The sequence below is a fragment of the Mobula birostris genome, chromosome 13 (assembly GCF_030028105.1).
Source record: "Mobula birostris isolate sMobBir1 chromosome 13, sMobBir1.hap1, whole genome shotgun sequence".
Classification (NCBI taxonomy): domain Eukaryota; kingdom Metazoa; phylum Chordata; class Chondrichthyes; order Myliobatiformes; family Myliobatidae; genus Mobula; species Mobula birostris.
Genome location: NC_092382.1, coordinates 72,243,763 through 72,255,684, shown reverse-complemented (window position 1 = coordinate 72,255,684; position 11,922 = coordinate 72,243,763). Strand labels below are relative to the sequence as shown.

General features: G+C 44.9%; 2 non-coding genes and 1 pseudogene across 2 annotated transcripts; 1 reads left to right on the top strand and 2 right to left on the bottom strand.

The window, feature by feature from the left end:
- The first annotated feature begins 880 nt into the window (after nt 1-880).
- LOC140208835 (U6 spliceosomal RNA) lies at nt 881-980 on the top strand (annotated as a pseudogene).
- A 5,359-nt stretch (nt 981-6,339) lies between these two features.
- On the bottom strand, nt 6,340-6,412 carry trnav-cac (transfer RNA valine (anticodon CAC)). The gene has a single exon. It is a non-coding gene; the product is annotated as a tRNA-Val (tRNA).
- A 1,240-nt stretch (nt 6,413-7,652) lies between these two features.
- On the bottom strand, nt 7,653-7,746 carry trnai-uau (transfer RNA isoleucine (anticodon UAU)). The gene is made up of 2 exons: nt 7,709-7,746; nt 7,653-7,688 (listed from the first exon to the last, which is right to left on the bottom strand). It is a non-coding gene; the product is annotated as a tRNA-Ile (tRNA).
- Between the last annotated feature and the right edge of the window lie 4,176 nt (nt 7,747-11,922).

Sequence of the window (11,922 nt, the reverse complement as noted above, 5' to 3'; positions counted from 1 at the left end):
CAAATCAACGTTAAAGGACAACACTCACAGTCAAGTCCTGATACTTGACATTAGTGCAGACACACAATACATTCTGTTGCCCTTTGATCACGATAAGGAAGCCGCTCTAGCAAAAATATGCTGATGTGTGATAAAGAATTAAAAAAACAGGGACAGACTGGTGCGTTGCCCGCCGCCGCCACCCCCCCCCCCCCGGCCCCCAACTCTCGCCTTCACAGGTTTCAGGCATTTATTTGGTTTAGTCCATTTTAACCCTTTGACGCTTGAAAATTCCTCCACAAATCACTCCTTGTTTATCTATCTTCCAGATCAACATCCTAGTACGTTGTTTTCTTCTTTGTCCTGAAAAGAGGGTTCGTATCCTTCAGGGAAGGGACAGTCGTTTCTCGGATACACTTTCTCCCCCAGCCAATGCTTTTCGCTGGCTATGGACCCCATCATCTGGGGAACTACTGGGGTGCCTAAAGGATTTACAATATGTTTGATCCACTGATTACAACACGGCGTTAATGCTCCACATACACAGCACCCGAGAAGACATATCACTGCAATTATCATAACTCCATGGATGATTCACAACCTCCAGCTGGAGAACCAGCCAGTAAGCCAGTCCCACCAGCTCGCCGGCCCCTGCGTGAAGCCATCTATCTGTGTAATCACGTATTTCACCTATAGCATAGGAAATAATATACCACTCGTCCCTGACATGGGTGATAGATTTATCTCCTGCTATGGCACAGACCCCTCCTTGTTGGGCAAGTTGATAGTCAACGGCATAGCGAGTCTGTTGAGCATACAGCGGCATCTCTGCCAGTTCTCGGTTGAGAGCATTAAACCCATCTATTGTACTGTTGCCTGAGATAGTCAGCCCACACATGAGATGGTTTCGATTCTTTGCAGCTATGGTACGATACAGAGAAGATTAGCATGGCCCCTGCGCAAGGATGACACGCAAATTCTCAAAAGTGAACTCAGGCATAGGCATATGGTCGTTTGTGGCCGGACCTGGGGCCTTAGTATTTTGCTGACAGATGGCACATCTTTTCACAACCTCAGCAATGGCTGTTGTTATTCCTGGCGCATACCATTGCTGTTCTATTGCATGTGGCATCCCTCCTCTGCCCATGTGGGCCGCACATCGATACCAGTTCCCAGATAGATACAGACATGAGACTTTCTCCGGCAACCGAGGCCACACATTGGTACAAGTTCCACACTGGAAGCAGAGTGCTGAGGGTTTCGGTTATCTAATAAGCCGAGGGCCGCTCTTCGGTACCAGTTTCACAATAGGCACGCAATAGTTTGTACTACAAAAGCAGAAGGAAATGAGATTGAAAGGTGAGCTTGAACACGCCCTCTATTCTGCACATACTTAGATTGGTGACGAAGTGGAAAATGAGAAGACACTGAATGGGGAAATGGGACAGAGATAGTCATGAAGTCACAGATTATTACTATAGAAAATAGGTTCTTCATTCAATCTAGGCCATCCCTCTGTGATCTTCCGCCTCGCTCCATTTTTCTGCACCCTCCGTCCCTCTCTCATACACGTCCCTACACAACCTCCACTAAATGATACAATTGAATCCGCATCTACCAGTTACGCTTGGAGTTCCTTCCACGCTCGCTCGACCCTCTGAGTGAATAAATTCTATTACATATACTTCTTGCATATTTCAAATTTCTCCCCAAGCCTATGAACTTTAGTTGTAGATGTTCTCAAAGGATATGACATAGAATATAGAAATCTACATTATATTACAGACCTTCCGGTCCACAATGTTGTGCCGATATGTAACCTACTCTAAAAACTCCTTAGACTTTCCCTAGCGCATAGCCCTCCGGTTTTCTAAGCTCAGTGTACCTGTCTAAAGGGCTCTTAAAAGACCCTATTGTACTCGCTTCCACCACCGCCACCGGCAGTGCATTCCAGGCACTCACCATTCTCCGTGTGAAAAACGTACCTCTGGTATCCTCTCTGTACCTGTTTCCAAGCACCTTAAAACTATATCCCCCTTGTGTTAACCTGGGGACAAAAAAAAACTCTGACTATCCACATGATCAATGCCTCTCTTCATCTTGTACATCTCTGTCTAGTCACCTCTCATTCTCCGTCAGTACGAGGAGGAAAGGCCAAGCACACTCAACCGGTTCTCCTAAGGTACGCCCTCCAATCCAGGCAACATCCTTGTAAATCGCCTATGCACTCTCTCTCTCTCTCTCTTCAGTATCCACACAGCCTCTCTATAGTATTGACCCTGGATGGGGAAGATCTGCGCGCATTCACACTGTTCATTTTCCGATTTCTTCCTTTCAAATTATCGCTGCACTCTTTGAAGTTTATTGATATTTCAAAACTGTAAGTAGATGGCCAGAACAGCCCACGATATTCTATGTACGGTCTCACCAACGTGTTGTACAGCTTCAACAAAACGTCCTGATTCGTGTACACAGTGATCTGATTGTGAAGGCCTCTGTGATTCGAGCTCAATACGACCCGATTTGCCCGTGACGCCGCTTTCCTGGAGTTATCAATCTGTATCGCCTTGTCTCTTTTTAAATACTGCGCACTAAAGTCCACATATTCAATATGTGCATCGAAACCCGTTGCACCGTTCTTCACAACGCAGACCGTCGCACACTGTCTGTATTAAATGCCATCTGCCAGTTTTCAAGCCAGCTGACATCAAGCTGCAAGCTTGGATGGAGATTCGTGGCCGGAACAGCGCCCCCAACCTTAGGGTCATCCGTAATTCTTCTGATTCAGTTTTCTACATCGACATCTGAGTCATTAACATACATGATAAATAGCAATGGGACTAACCCCAATCCCTGCAGTAGACCCGTCACAGTCAAAAAATCAACAGCCCACTCTCTGCTAATCCGGACATGAACGCTCATCAACCCGGCCCTAAACCGCAGCTAAATTCCTCTGGGCGGGTAACGTTTTATTACCAAAGGTCCCTGGAGCATTGCTCCCGATCTCCCTTATATGCTCAGAAGAACATACGCACAACGTGTTTTATTGTGACACATGTCATCAGCTGTTACTGTGACTTTCTTCATTCAAATGATTCGAAATGACTAGAAGAAGCGACAGAAAAGAATGATCCTATCTCCCCGTTCAATAAGGTATACTCCATTTCACCTGCCGAGCTGGTGTCCCGCCCTCAATGTCAGAAGCGAATGTGCTCCGCTGAATGGGATAAAATAAATCTGTTTCTCTCTCTCCAAATTTCTTGTAGTTAATTTAACGGCGATTGTGATCCTATCTCGGGGAAAGTGCGGACTGTCCAAATGTATCACCCGTTACCTGGTTGGAATGGCAACAGCGGATCTGATGGTGGTTATAGTTTTCGCTTTAGTGGACCGGACCAACAATATCTACATTTATTCCAGATCACTGCTGATCACTCCTGTGTGCGCTCTGACAAATGTATTATTTGGTGTGACGAGAGACTGTTCTGTGTGGTTTACGGTCAGTTTCACATTCGACCGTTTCATCGTAATATGTTGTGAAAAGCTGCGGGACCGATACTGCACTGAGAGAACAGCAACGGTCATCATGGCGACCGTGGTTATAGTGAGCTGCGGAAAAAGTGTTCCGTTTTACTTTGCTCTTGAACCTTAAGTCATCATTGACAACATCCCGTGGCGTTGCTCCTTCACACATGAATACGCTACTTCACCCGTGTGGAAAGGACTCGAATTACGAGAGAGCATTTTAACACCGTTGCTACCAATCAGCTTTTTCTTATCTTCAATGGGTTAACAGTAAAAGACATATAATTGCGGCAAATAGAGCCCGCAGAGGGCTTCGGAAGAGCAGCGATAAACAGAAAGATACCGATGTGGAAAACCGCAGAAAATCGATGATCTTATTGTTTGCAATTTCAACTAATTTCATATTGTTTTGGATGCCCTATATAGCTCATTCTCTGAAATGGCAACCGGAAAATTACTATTACCAGGACAGATATTTCAGTTCCCCGGTATATATACTGCAGCAAACTGGATTAATGTTTCAAATTCTTAGTGTGTGCACCAATACTTGTATCTACACACTGACACAAAGGAAATTCAGACAACAGCTGAAGGATGGAATGAAATATGAGTTCACGTTAAATGGCCTTCTGTGTAGAAAACGCCAACTCCAATTCCAATTCAGAGAAGTTTTTGAATAAAGCAGTTTAAAATTCAGTAGTTTTGGCAAGTACGTCATAAATTCAAACAATCATGTGCCTGGTCATCCTCAAATGAATAAATTCCAAACTATTACAGAGATCTGACAATAATCCGGGAAACTTTACCGCAGCATAAAAGCCAGGACCAACAGGCTCCAGGACAGCGTCATCCACCAGACCATTAGCCTGACGAACTCAAGTTAGTTTGAATGATTTTCTATGTTACATTTATTATAAATTATTATAAATTACTAGGATGGCACATTGCACATTTAGAGAGAAACGTAACCTAAAGATTTTTTATTCCTCATGTATGTGAAGGATGTAAGAAATAAAGTCAATTCAATTACAAGGGGAGGAATGATTTCCGTACTTCTACAGGTTCAGGTGTTTCAAGATTCTCATGGTCGGGTAAAAGAGAGTAAAGGGAAAGCCTTTTAAACACAAGGAGAGCATCATAGTAGCACAGCGCGGAAAGCGGGGACAATGTGGTGGGATTGTATGTTAATGGACTGTGAGTGGAACTCAGAAATAGGAAGGGAACAAACACTCGTTTGAGAGTATTCTGTACAGAGCACCCATCACCAAAACGAAAACAACACACAGACACAGTGACAGATCGGGAGATAGATTTTGCACAGCTGCTTATATTAACACGGCTGTTGTCACAGGCAACTTAAACTTCACTGATATTCATCGGCAATTCCTCTGTTTAAAAGGTTTAGATGTGACAGAATTTCTCTGTTGTGTACAGGAAGGAGACCTGGCACAAATAGCGGGCAGGTGGACTAGTGAACAGTCGATCCTGTGTTAGGGTCACCAGAAAGTGAAATGGATCAGGTAACTGATCTCTCAGCGTGTCAGCAGTTCAGATGGATAGAGCACAGCTATTCGAAATACCTTACTATGGGATAGCAGCAGACAATATGGAATGCACTTTATTGATACTATTGGGTAGGAACGTTGGAGCCGATTTTGGGAAGCGATTTGTACCTTCAAATGCACAAGAGAAATATGGAGATCGTTAATGCAGCATTGATTGGGATTCAGTATTAGCTTCTTTCATTGAGGTGGGGATCGGATGACTCCGTAAAGTAACCCTGGTTGATAAGAGATATGGAACACGTCTTCAAGAAAAAGAAATAAATATACTTAAGGTTTTGGAAGAAAGGATCAGACAGTGCTATGGAAAGTCACAATGTAGCCAGGAGGGATTTAACAATGGACTTAGAAAAATTAAAAGGAGGTATGAGAAGGCATGAGAGAGCCGCATTAAGATAGGTGAAAAACAGGAGGATGACGAGAGAGAGTGGGAGAGATCAGAGATAAAAGAGGAAACTTGTTTGTAGTCCAAGGAGGCAGTGACACTTTGATACTTTGCTTCGGGATTCACCAGTCAGTGAGACCTTGATGAATGTGGATACAGCGAAAAAATGCAGGTGAGCTGAGGCCTGCAGACACTTAGAATTACGACCTGGAAGCTGGGAATACATGAATATAAACTATTTCCCGGTGCTGGAAGCTATGTAATCCAGGTAATTAGAGAAAGCGAGCGAAGATGTTGCAGCGCCTTTGGACATGACATTTGCATCATCACTGTCCACAGAAGTAGTACGGGAGGATGGGAGAATGGCAAATGTTACTTCTTTGTGCAGAAAATGTAATAGGGATAGTCTTGGATAGGACCCTGGTCAGACCCTACTTAGAGTACTGTGCTTAGTTCTGGTCACCTGACTACAGGAAGGATGTGGAGCGATTTAACATCTTAAAGTAGTTTTGAAATTTTGCAGGACACGGTATTTGCTCCTGATGTTTGTCTGGATGGGAACATTTGAGATGTCCGCTCCGGTGAAAACACAACGCATCTTCCGCTCTGCGACAATAGCTTCGAACCGCTAATTCTCCCGTTACGCAGTCGACGTCATCCAAGAACCTCCTTATGTTTAAAACAAATGTTATGTTTTCTTGTCAATTATATATCATTTCTAGTAATTATTCTTTCTTTACGTTACCTTTGTCAGGTTTGAAATACCATGCGCTGCTGCTAGAAATGCGAATGTTCATGACATTTAACCTGGATGCCCATGACAATAAATTTGATCACAAACTAAAAAGTTGAGTTTCAAGTTCATCCCAAACACTGGAGCCCAAACGATGTTTCTGCCCAGGATTGAACTGGGGACCTTTCGCGTGTGAAGCGAACGTGATAACCACTACACCACAGAAACTGTGCAAAGCGCTCAATACTCTGCGCTATTGAGCAATGACCCGAGGCACCCCCTCCCCACCCTGCTCTGCAATACAGCAATAAGAACAAGTCATTGCCCACCGTTCCTCTTCGCTTTCAATGACAATTATTGCATTTATGTGACATATACTGTTACATGCATTAACAATTTCCTGTGGGGTGCTGGTCAGGGCGCGACATGTAACAGGTAACTGAACTATGTTGCTTATATACAGCAAAGAATTCAAACAGCAAACACGAGGAAATCTGTAGATGTTGGAATTTCGAGCAACACACATAAAAGTTGCTGGTGAACGCAGCAGGCCAGGCAGCATCTCTAGGAAGAGGTACAGTCGACGTTTCAGGCCGAGACCCTTCGTCAGGACTAACTGAAGGAAGAGTTAGTAAGAGATTTGAAAGTGGGAGGGGGAGGGGGAGATCCAAAATGATAGGAGAAGACAGGAGGGGGAGGGATGGAGCCAAGAGCTGGACACGTGATTGGTAAAGGGATATGAGAGGATCATGGACAGGAGGCCCAGGGAGAAAGGAAAGGGGGAGGGTGAAGCCCATGGGCGAAGGGTATAGTGAGAGGGACAGAGGGAGAAAAAGGAGAAGGAGAAAAAGAATACACACACACACACACACACACACACACACACATATATATATCTCTTTCACAGAGGCTTGGTGAACACAGGACATGTGAGAATTATTTTATAATTCTGTCCTGAAATAGTGGAGCTTCATGTTGGGAGAGAGGGATAGAGATATCAGCATCTCGATACCATTTCTGACCATTGCGGCCACGATTAATATCTCTTTTGTTCGCGTGGGCCTGAAACAATTCGCCGTTGTAAGTAAACATTGAGCTTAATCGACAGCACAGCGAACCAAGGTGAGGTGCAATTACAGCGTTTCTGAGGCATGGCTTAAGGAAAGGTCGGGTTCGTTGTTTCACTGTTTGGTTAATTGAATTGAGAAGGCAGGAATGTGTTGGGCTTGTGATGTCCTGATTCAACAAAGAAATCGCCTGTTCAGGCACGTTCAACAAAGGGAAGTGAGGCTACGCGTGTTGAGCGAGAGAAGCAAACAGGAAGAATGTTTGCAGCCCCGCGGGCACATGCCTTTTAGTGAATAAGGTCAAAGGTGCATCGCTTCGAAGTTAAATGCAAGTAATAAACAGGGTGCTCAGCTTGAAAAACGCCCAGTCACCTGGGCGTTGCAAGCATTAAAATCACAAGTGCTCTAGGTGAGGCTCGAACTCACAGCCTCGGCATTTCTCCGCCGTGTACTGCCATATAAGTACCGCGCGCTAACCGATTGCGCCACTAGAGCCCAGCGCTGCAAACGCTTGGTTGTAAATATCTGGAAAGCAAAACTGGAAGAAATTCCAATATCATGGAGCAAACAGCACAGAAATATACGTGAAAAGGCCGTTCGGCCCACAGTGTATTACCGTGACATCTAAACAGCAAATCAAAGATACTCAAACTCTAATCCCTCCTTCCTACCATGTCCATATCCCTCGATCTTCCTGACATCCATGTGGATATCGAGTCATCAAAAGTGCGCATCAAGTACCGCCTATAAATTTGCTGATGATGCAAACATTGTAGGTAGAATCTCAGATGGAGAAGAGAGGGCCTACAGGACTGAGATATGCCAACTAGCGGAGTGGTGTCGCAGCAACAACCTGGCACTGAACATCAACAAGACGAAAGAGCTGAGTGTGGACTTCAGGAAGGGTAAGACGAAGGAACACATTTCAATCCTCATAGAGGGATCAGAAGTGGAGACAGTGGGCAGTTTCAGGTTCCTGGGTGTGAAGATCTCTGAGGACTTATCCTGGTCACCACATATCAATGCAGTTCTAAAGAAGGCAAGAAAACGCCTGTACTTCATCGGGAGTTTGAAGAGATTCGGTATGTCAACCAATGCACTGAAAAGCTTCTATAGATGTACTTTGGGAAGCATTCTGACAGGCTGCATCGCTGTCTGGTACGGGGAGTGGGCTACTGCACACAACCGAAAGAAGCTGCAGAGGTTTGTAAAATTTGTTCCTCTCCATCGTGGATACTAGCCTACGAAGTACACAGGACATCTTCCAGGAGCGGTGCCTCAGAAAGCGTCCACTATTAAGGACCTCCAGCAGCCAGGACATGCCCTTTTCTCACTGTTACCATCAGACAGGAGGCACAGAAGCCTGAAGGTACACACTCAGCGATTCAGAAACAGGTTCTTCCGCTCCACCATCCGATTCTTAAATGGACATTGAACCCATAAACACTACCTCTATTTTCAAATATATATTATTTCTGCTTTTTTACACAATTTTTAATCTATTCGATATACGTATACTATCATTGATTTACCTATTTATTATTATTTATTTTCTTCTTCGATATTATGTATTATTCTGAACTGCTGCTGCTAAGCTACAAAATTTCAGGACACATGCCGGCGATAATAAACCCGATTCTTTTTCTGAATTCTGATTCTGATCTCTTTAAAGCCTCTAATGTTTTTGTTTCTACCACCGTACCGGGCAGTGCACTCCAAGCATCCACCACTCTGATCAAAAAAGCTTGACCTTGACATCTCCCCAGAATCTACCTCCTCCCATCCTCAATGCATGTCATCTGGTATTAGTTACTTCAACCCTGGGAAACCGACACACCCTGTCTACTCTAAATCTTCACCTCATAATCTTCTAAACCTCTACTAGATCTTCTCTCAGCTCCCGGTGCTCCAGAGAAAACAAACCATGTTAATCCAACCTTCCATAAACACACATACCCTTTAAACCCGGCCGCATCCAGGTAAACCTCCTCTTCAACCTCTTCAAAACCTGAAGTTCCTTCCTACAGTAGGGTGACGAGAATTGTATGCAATACTCCAGAAATAGCCTAATCAGAGTTTTATAAATTTGCAACATAACCCCTTCACTTTTGAACTTAAGGCTTCGACTAATAAGAGCAAGTTTCACCTTATAAAAGCGAGGTTGATCGATGAACCTCCTTATCGATCTTCGCTTTCAGCTCAAGCGGGTATAACTTCAGGTTAAAAGGTACATTTATTATCAAATTTTACAAATCTTCTTCTAATTCGGTTGGAAATGAAACCACGAGGGAAACAAAAGGCGGCAGGATCATCAACGCACATATCCCCCACCGCAGACGGAGATTAAATTCCTGATATCAGTTGATTCAGCATTAATCGGGAACTCGGGATCAACCGCGTAGACAAGTGTTCCGTAGATTGAGCAGCCAAACTCAGTGTGTTTATTGTTATAATGTTTCTCGTTGTGAACAATGAAAGTACAGTAGCCTCGGCCGGCAAATGTCCAATTAAATCGTTACGTCATTGCATTACGTCAGAATGGAACAGAGAACGTCAACACATTACGCGACATCCTCTGAAACCTGCACTTCCACTGAACCTGTGTCCATCGTGTTAGATGCAGCTGATATGGACACATGGTTACCATAGTGAACACAAGTATCTCGCCAATACTTTTTAAGCTTCTGTATGAAGCATCTCATCTTCCCCCGCTTCAAGGAGGGAATGAAGGATCCCCCACGATATCTGAAATGTTCCATGTTCCTGGTGAAACCCCTCTGCATCGGTTCCATTGCATTCACAGCAGGTAAGTTAAGATCTCTAATCAGGCAAATATTATATACGCAATTTTGTGTGTGTTTCTTGGATTTACATCATCTGCAGATTTTCTCTTGTTTGTGAAGAACTATATATTCTTATGTCTTCACCTTTCTGGTCAGTGAAGGCAGATATTCGGAATGTGTTCAGCAGCAAGTTATCGACCGGCGTCTGAAAACGTTGTTTGTGTTTGAACATCTGTTTTCTTGTCCTTCTCTACAACACGAGAACGCCGTCACTCTTTGTGAATCTCCCAGCCCTTGTCATCCATGGACGGTATTTATCTGTGCCTGCCCTTCTCCGACCAGCAGACAAACTGATCAATTTCATCGCATATCTGACGACCCGTTGACTTTTGACTGCAACCAGCATCAAGACATAGTGAAAGGCTATTTTTATGTGCCGTTCAGTTCAGACCATTCAACACATCGAGTTAACACATCAGGAAAAATAAATAGGATATATATTGTTCTGTTGTATTTACAGCGAAAGGACGGCTAAGATTATCAAATAAGTAAATACGAATATCTACCTCACTGTTAGCAACGCTACCAATTTCGAGCATCTGAAAAGCCCATTTCATTGTTGGTACAAATGCGATGAATGCAGATGCTCTGTCGGTTTAAGTATTTGCACCAATTTCAGAGATATGTGTGCAGTGACTGAATTGCTTTGCTTCATAGTGGTGTGAATTTGATGACAGGCGGTTTACTATACGAGGGACTGCATCAATACGCAGCGCATACAAAATTCTGGAGGACCTCCGAAGGTCAGGCAGCAATAGAAATGAATAAACGCTCGACATTTCGGGTCACGGCTTTCAACAGGACTGGAAAGGAAAGGGGAAGATGCCCAAATACGAAGTTTGCGGGAGGAGAGGAGAACAAACTAGAAGGTGTTAGGTGACGCCAGGTGGATGGAATAGAGGAGCGAAATAAATGGCCTGGGATGATAAGCGGAAAATGCCAATAGGAAAGTGTCCAATAGGAAAGATGTCACAATGGTGGGGTGGACCCAAATGCTAGACACATCTTGTGAGGTTACTTAAATTGAGTTTATTGTTTGATACAAGGAAAGCAAGGCAGAAGCAGGAATAGCGAACTGAACAAGGACTCAGGACTATGACTAGGCTGGGACTAAGGGTCTGGGCTTGGACTCGGAATCGGATCCCAGAACTAGAGGAGACATGAAGAGGCTAGGGTATGGACTCGGAGCCAGAGACTGGGCAAGGACCCAGTACCTGGGTCTTGCCTCGGGCTCGGAGCCCAGAACCAGGCAAGGACGTAACATGGGCTAGGGAGAGGAGGAACATGGGAACACAGAGCCTCGGTCTCGGGAGAGCAGGTAATGGAACCATGGACACATACACAGAACACAGTCGGGACCCCTCCTTGGGTACAGGACATAGGGCCGGGACTCATGACCCCCCGCGGGGCAACGGCAAGACGGCCTGACTTACCCCACGGAGGCGAGGACAAGACAAAACAGGACATGATCCCCCGCGGGACAACGGCACGACGGCCTAACTTACCCACGGAGATGAGGACAAGACACGACAAGACATGACCCCCCACCGGGCAACAGCAAGACGGCCCGACTTACCCACGGAGGTGAGGACAAGACAAGACCAACACGGAAGAACACCACACAGTACCTATTTAGCTCCAGCGATAGAACTAGACCGAGGTGCCGGCGAGGGCTGCAGACGAAGACTAGAGGCGAGAGGGGCAGAGAAGGGATTCGGACGGGGCGGGGGATAGGACAGGAACCACAGACTGCCAGGGAAGGGACTTGACTCGAAACTTGGATGCCGCCAGGAACAGGACTTGACTTAGTACTTGAATGCCCCAGGAG